Here is a 7684-nt window from a genome sequence, read left to right on the forward strand (position 1 = left end):
CATATAAATGTTTTATATTTATAATATGAAGTGTATGTTTATAAATCTGTTAATCTGTATTGTATTTTGAACTAAAACTAACATAACAAAGTGAGTATACAGTATATTTAGTTAATTTGGACGATGTTTTGACGGGTTTCGGTACCACAGCGTCTAAGGCCGTTTTCCTTACTAAGCTGAATTCTTAGGCAGATCCAGTGGCAACACTGCTTTAAATTACTAAAGATTTCTGCTTTAAAATTTAAGCCTCGAATGTTCTCTAGACAGCCTATGAGGAACATTTAAGCATCGTTTCATATTTCATGAATTCGGTTTTTTCTATTATGGGATAATATCAGCGAATATATGGCAAGAAAGAATACATAATTGTATTAATTTCTAATCATAAATAACAATCAAATCTATTTCATTATAGTACCGTTTTTTTAACTCTTTTATTCGTAGATATCAGTCAACTCTCCCTAGATACGTCTCTCTGGTTTTGTCAATGCTATTTTTTTAGAGGTCACTCAGGAATAGCAAAGGAAAGAGATACTGACCATTTACATATATGATCAGCGCTGAAGCCTCCTCTCCATCAAGCTAGGACCAGGAAGGGCCAAACAATGGCTGTAGATGACTCAGCATGAAGACCTATAAGCTCTCCCATACCCACCATTCTTAGCTCACAAGTAGTCTAAGGTTGCAGGCACTACAAGAAGTTATCGAGCATGAGCTGGTCTCGAACTTCTGTCCAACAGATTGCCAGGCAGGGGACGTTTTCAATAGGCTGACATAGACATTGCTTTAGATTTTTGGCATTTTATTTGTGGGATGGGTTCCGTTAAACATTTAAGTATGACGATCTACCGTTGTCGATGACCACGGTCGTTGTGACGCCGTTATATGTAAACAAATTAACAAAATAATATACATATATAAAGGTCATGAACCGCCAAGTGACATTATAGAACCCCTTCTTTCCCAACGTTATCCCTTCATTAAGGGGTTGGTTGCCTTCTATCAAAGGCATCCTCTTCCACCAAACCACTTCTCTCCATATCATCCTTCACCTTATCTCGCCATCTAATTTTCTGCCTCCCTCCCGACCTCCCCTCCTCCTTACAGATTCATCCAAGCCCTCCTCACTCCCTTCCCACCATCCTCAACATTTGCCCGCACCATCTCAGTCGTGAAACTCTTATCACCTCTGTAGTCATTACTACGCCTGCCATTATTCTTGTTTCTTCATTGTCCAATCTTTCAAGCAGTGATATTTCCATAATTTACCTTAGCATTCTCATCTCTGTTCTCTCTGTGCTTTCTTAAAAATTTTATTTTTCCTTAGTTTCCTTTCCTCACTGGGCTATTTTCACTATTGGAGTCCCTTGGCTTATAACATTCTGCTTTCCCAACTAGGGTTGTAGCTTAGGAAGTAATGATAATAATATGGATCTTCCATTTTAACTTGATTAGCATTTTCTTATCACATACCACTCTTGCAACCTCCCTCCTTGTTTCCTTTCCTCACTGGGCTATTTTCCCTATTGGAGCCCCTTGACTTATAGCATTCTGCTTTCCCCAACTGGGGTTGTAGCCTAGGAAGTAATGATAATATGGATCTTGCATTTTAACTTGATTAGCATTTTCTTACCACATACCACTCCTGCTACCTCCCACCACTTTCCCCCATGCTACTTTTATCCTATTCTCAACTTCCGCCACACATTCTCCCTCCTGACTTAAAGTAGATCCTAAGTATTTAAATTGTTCCATTTATTTTATAACCAAGCCTCTACTTTCCTGTAGGCCTCTGACTATAGCGTTCATATCTTCCTTACTGCTCACCATAGCTTCAGTCTTATCCACATTTACTTTCAAGCCACCTTTCTCCAAGTCTCTTGCCACTCTAAAACCCTTTTCTGTAAGTCTCCCTCATTTTCAGTGGTAATCGCTAAATCATCTGCATATAGCAATTCTCTCAAGTGTTCATTCCTGACCTCTTCTGGTGTTTTCGATACAAACGGGTTGTGGTGGCCTGGTGGTAACGTCCTTGCCTGGTGATTGCCGGACTGGGGCTCGATTTCCGCTCAAACTCGTTAGTTCCTCTGGTCGCTGCTGCCTCAGCATCCTTGTGAGCTAAGGATGTTATGTTTGGGGAGCCTATAGCTCTATCAGCTGAGTCATCAGAAGCCATTGCCTGGCCCTCCTTGGTCCTAGGTTGAGTGGAGAGAGGTCTTGGGCGCTGATCATATGTGTATATGAGCAGTCTCTAGGGCACTGTCCTACTTGATAGGGCAATGTCACTGTCCCTTGCCTCTACCATTCATGAGCGTCCTTTAAACCTTTAAACCTAAATCCGTAAATCAGTCATAATATTCGTTACGTCTATAGAGACGCAACGAATATTATTTGATTTGTTGAGGCCAGGCATTTGCAATAAACCAATCAATCAACTTCCTGGCGCCATCAGCTAATAGCTCAAAAAGTCAAGTCAAACCTACTAACTTCATGTAATTACCTACGATATCATAGGGCATCCCCAATTGCCTGAGATGGATTAAGTTATGTGTTTCAGCGAATTCAGAGAATTTCTATGTCATCAGTTATCATAATCATGGAAATTATATTATTATTTTTATTTCAAAACAACGTTTCCACATTCAGAGGAAATTCACTTTGTTAGGTTTCAGTAACAAGAGGCGTTTTTATTATTGCCTCTCGTGTAGGAATTGTTGAAAATGAAGTTCTTGTATTTGAACAACAGCAGCAAATGCAGCCGTTTATAGTCCACCGCAGGACAAATGCCTCAGATATGTCAATTCATGTCTGGGGATTGGTGATGGTGGGAGAAGTTTTGTCTGATTACTCAGCAAACCAACGTATTATGGGTGACCTTATATAGTACAAATTCGCTAATCAGGGCGATATGCAAACCCTTTTATGCCTGGGGATTGGTGTTGGTGGGAGGATTTTGTCCGATTACTCAGCAAACCAACCTATTATGGGTTGCCTTATATAGTACAAATTCGCTAATCAAGGCGATACGCAAAACCTTTTATGCTTATGCCTGGGGATTGGTGATGGTGGGAGATTTTAGTCCGATTACTCAGCAAACCAACCTATTATGGGTGGCCCTGAATAGTACAGATTCGCTAATCAAGGCGATACTCAAACCCTTTCACCACGTTAAGGTATCACCACTCAGAAAGGGTGTTTTTTATCATAGTCTGATAAATACTGAGTGTTTTCATGTTTGATTCCTTTTCTTAATCATATAATGTAGAAATTTATCGCAATATTGATGAATTTTATGTAGCATCTATATGTATTCGGTCTCATTCAAATCAACGTATTGCGAGCAACTTCGATGTGCATTGTTCATCTAGATTGTTCTCTAGAAGTAGTGGTGGTCTATTGAAAACATCCCTGCCTGGTATTCTGCCCGACTAGGATTCGAGTCCCGCTCAAGCTCGATAGTTTTTTGTAGTGTCTGCAACCTCACCATCCTTGTGAGCTATGAAAGGGGTGTTTGGGGGAGCCTGTAGGTTTACCTACTGAATCATCAGCATCCATTCCCTGGCCCTCCCTGGTCATAGCTTGGGTAGAGAGGGATCTTGGGCACTGATCATATGTATATAAGGTCCCTCTCTAGGACAGTGTCACTCACCCTTGCCTCTGCCATTCATGAGTAGCTTTTAAAACTTATAAGAGAAATATGCAATTCGCAAAGTATATTAAAGTCGAGGCTGAGAGTAACTCTATTCAAGGTTAAAGTAAGCTGCCTTGGTTCACATTTAGTAACTTCTTAAAAGTTTGGCTTCTTCAGAAGAAATATTCTTCACGTGAAAGTGTTTTCAATTTACGCTAGGAAAGTAATGAACGGGTAAACACTTTAGTAATTCGATTATCCTTTTTGTATAGTTAATTAAAGTAGACATCACTTGAAGCGTCTTCATTTTTACAATATTTTTGCATTTGAAATTTAAATTTGATTTTTTAACCGTCAATCGAATTATGATTTTTGTACCATCTTGATTTTTGTCCTATTTTTGCTTCTGGAATTTGAATTTGAATTTGTAACTTTCATTCTAATTATGATTTTTGTTTTAGTGGAACCTTTCATAATTAACTCATCTTGTAAAAGAGAACTTCACGTAACAGCTTGATAATTTTTTGCTTTCTTTCTTGCAAATCTCTTATTAACTAAAAAAACGGCCTCTACATTTCTTAACAGAATGTCACTCCCTTATTGAAATTCTAATCAAGGACCTTTCTCATTTTCTTCTGTCAAGAATAGCTTTTTTTTCGAGCAGTTTCCTTATCACAATAAATCTCGAAAGGAAATTGTCTCAGGCATCTGTAGATGATAGAGATAAGGTGATAGAGATAAGAGGCCTCTTGACAGCCTCTGGTGTTAGGCCTACTTCATTCGCTGACGCCTGAGTGACGTGTGCAGTCTTATCTCATAGTTTCACGTCTTCGGTGACGTCAGCGTCAGTGAATATAGTAGTTTTGACGTCAGGTTAGTTACAGACGGTGAATATATGCCGGCTTGGTGGAGCAATGTATGAATATATCTCCCATATGACAAATAGTAAGTATTTGGATATAAATGTATATATGTATACATACACACACACACACACACATATATATATATATATATATATATATAATTTATGCATATACATGTATATATACAGTATGTATAAATCATATATATAAATATATATAAATTATATATATGAATATATATATTTATAATATATACATATATATAGATGTATATTATATATATATATATATATATATATATATATTTCCAGTCACGCTCAGTGGCATTGCCAGACGTATGGTGAGAGGGGTTGTAATTAGGAAAGGGGGAAGGAGTCTGAAAGGTTGAATATGTGTGTGTATGCGCGCACGCGTACGTGTGCGTGTACATGTATATCTATCTAAATATTTAGATATCTTTTTGACGGGTTGCGTACACTATATATATATACATACATATATATGTATATATATGTATATATACAGTATATATACAGTATATATATATATGTATATATATATATATATATATATATATATTATATATTCCCTTTCTGAGTGGGGATACCTTAACGTGGTGAAAGGGTTTGTGTATCAGCATGATGTAGCCGCCAGCGTGGTGATGAAAATGGCCAAACCCCAAACATGACTAAGGACATGTCTGAGGCCTTTGTCCTGCAGTGGAATAAAAACGGGTGCATTTATTTTACACACACACACACACACATATATATATATATATATATATGGATAAATATCAACACAACATCGTGTTCAAATAGAAATAAATTTCTACCTCATACTTGGGATCGAACGCTAACCCCTTCTAATGAAAGGCCAGGTCGAAACCAACCATGTCACGAGAGCCCATAAAAGAAATTGGAACCTGACGCTAACAGCTGTCCGAGGATTTACCCTGGCGAGACATCAGTCTCTTACCAGCGAGTTTTACCCAATTTCCCGGGCCACCACGTGACACAATTGGTAGTAATTCATTCAAATTACCCCCTAATGAGTCAATATGGATAAATATCAAACACAACATCGTGTTCAAATAGAAATAAATTTCTACCTCATACTTGGGATTGAACGCTAGCCCCTTCTAATGAAAGGCCAGGTCGAAACCAACCATGTCACGAGAGCCCATAAAAGAAATTGGAACCTGACGCTAACAGCTGTCTGAGGATTTACCTGGCGAGACATCAGTCTCTTACCAGAGAGTTTTACCCAATTTCCCGGGCCACCATGTGACACAATTGTTGTGTTGATATTTATCCATATTGACTCATTAGGGGTAATTTGAATGAATTACTACCAATTGTGTCACGTGGTGGCCCGGGAAATTGGGTAAAACTCGCTGGTAAGAGACTGATGTCTCGCCAGGTAAATCCTCGGACAGCTGTTAGCGTCAGGTTCCAATTTCTTTTATGGGCTCTCGTGACATGGTTGGTTTCGACCTGGCCTTTCATTAGAAGGGGCTAGCGTTCAATCCCAGGTATGAGGTAGAAATATATATATATATATATATATATATATATATTAAACGAGAATGTGTTAAACTTCCAGTTTTCCCCCATGCAATGATAAGATGAGGTTGCAAGCCCCATACCTTTCCCCATTGATGTCCATGTGGCTTATGTGTCGACAGTGCTTTCTTTTGTCTTATGGTCACCAATCCGAATACGAACCAGAACCACTTTTGCTTAACTTCGTTAATCGAACGACCAGTGTCATCTTGAACGTTTGACTGAATCTTGAAAGCTTAAGACAATTTCGAAATTGAAAATAAGAAAGAAAAACAAGTTTGAAAAACATTGAAAACGTGTTCAGGTGTTATTGAAAAACATCAGGCGATGACTTGCAGTTGCAAAATCATCCAATTATTTGAATACTCGGCGTTGCTGAAACGGAAGAATGTTATAAGATAAACTAAAACAAACACAAGATGAAATACAGTAGTTAATCGCGATAGCTAGCTTTGACAGAGATTCTCTCTGTCTGTCTGTCTGTCTCTCTCTCTCTCTCTCTCTCTCTCTCTCTCTCTCTCTCTCTCTCTCATCAAATGATTTAATAGGAAAATTACCCAATTAAGCCGAAAAGTCTCCTCTGAAGAAATGCTTTATACTTGAGCAACTCTTAGTCCTCTTTTTTTTCTCTTTTTTTTTTTTTTTTTTTTTTTTACTTGCTGTAGGGTAATTTAGTACCCACTAGGGTTTTATGGTAGGGAGCTGTCACCTGTCATTTTATTCATAGGCTACTGACATTCCTAGTCTCTTTACATTAGGTTACTGTCATTCCTAAGCCTCTTTATCATGAGGTACTGCAATTCCTTGTTCTTTTGACCATAGACTGGTTTCATTCCCTGTCACCTTTACCATTGACTAGAGTAATTTTTTTTTTTTTTAGTGGGGTTAATTTGCCACTACTCGCAATGGGCCCTTTTAGCTCGGAAAAGTTTCCTGATAGCTGATTGGTCGAAGTATATGGACAAAAATACTTCTAACCAATCAGCTATCAGTAAACTTTTCCGAGCTAAAAGGGCACCCTTACGAGTCTCTGCAAATCTGCCTCACTAAAAAAAATGACCATAGAGTCATCCTAGTCATTTGTATCACACGTTACCATTTTATCCAGTGATTTTACGAAGCCAACTGTCATCAGGGATCCTATTTACCATAAGTTACCATCATTCACTGTCTTCTTTATGGTAAGCTACTATCATTTGTAGCCGTTTTTTCTTGGGCTACTCTCATATGCAGTCATTTTATTCATGTGCTACTGACATTCCTAGTCTCTGTACCTTAGGCTACTGTCATTCCTAAACCTCTTTATCATAGGCTACTGTCATTCATAGTTTTTTTTATTATAGCATACCGTCATAGAGTCATTCCTAGTTATTTTTAGTATAGGCTGCCACAATTCTTATTGTAGCCTCCCTTTTTACCAAAGGCTGCCATCAATCTCTCTCTGCTTTATCATTAGCTACTGTTATTTTGATAATTTTCATCACAGGCTACTGTCATGCCTAGTCAGATTTAGCTATAGGCTACTGTCATTCCCGGTCCACCCTTGCCATAGGTTCAACCGAATCATTTTTCACATTGGCTAACGGCATTTGCAGTCCATTTACTTTGATTGGCTACTGTCA

General features: G+C 38.2%; 1 protein-coding gene across 1 annotated transcript in view; it reads right to left on the reverse strand.

The window, feature by feature from the left end:
- LOC137649523 (low molecular weight phosphotyrosine protein phosphatase-like) overlaps positions 1-7684 on the reverse strand; it is an 18276-nt gene that overhangs the window by 5814 nt on the left and 4778 nt on the right. The window lies entirely within an intron of this gene.

The sequence above is a fragment of the Palaemon carinicauda genome, chromosome 11 (assembly GCF_036898095.1).
Source record: "Palaemon carinicauda isolate YSFRI2023 chromosome 11, ASM3689809v2, whole genome shotgun sequence".
In the NCBI taxonomy this organism is placed as follows: domain Eukaryota; kingdom Metazoa; phylum Arthropoda; class Malacostraca; order Decapoda; family Palaemonidae; genus Palaemon; species Palaemon carinicauda.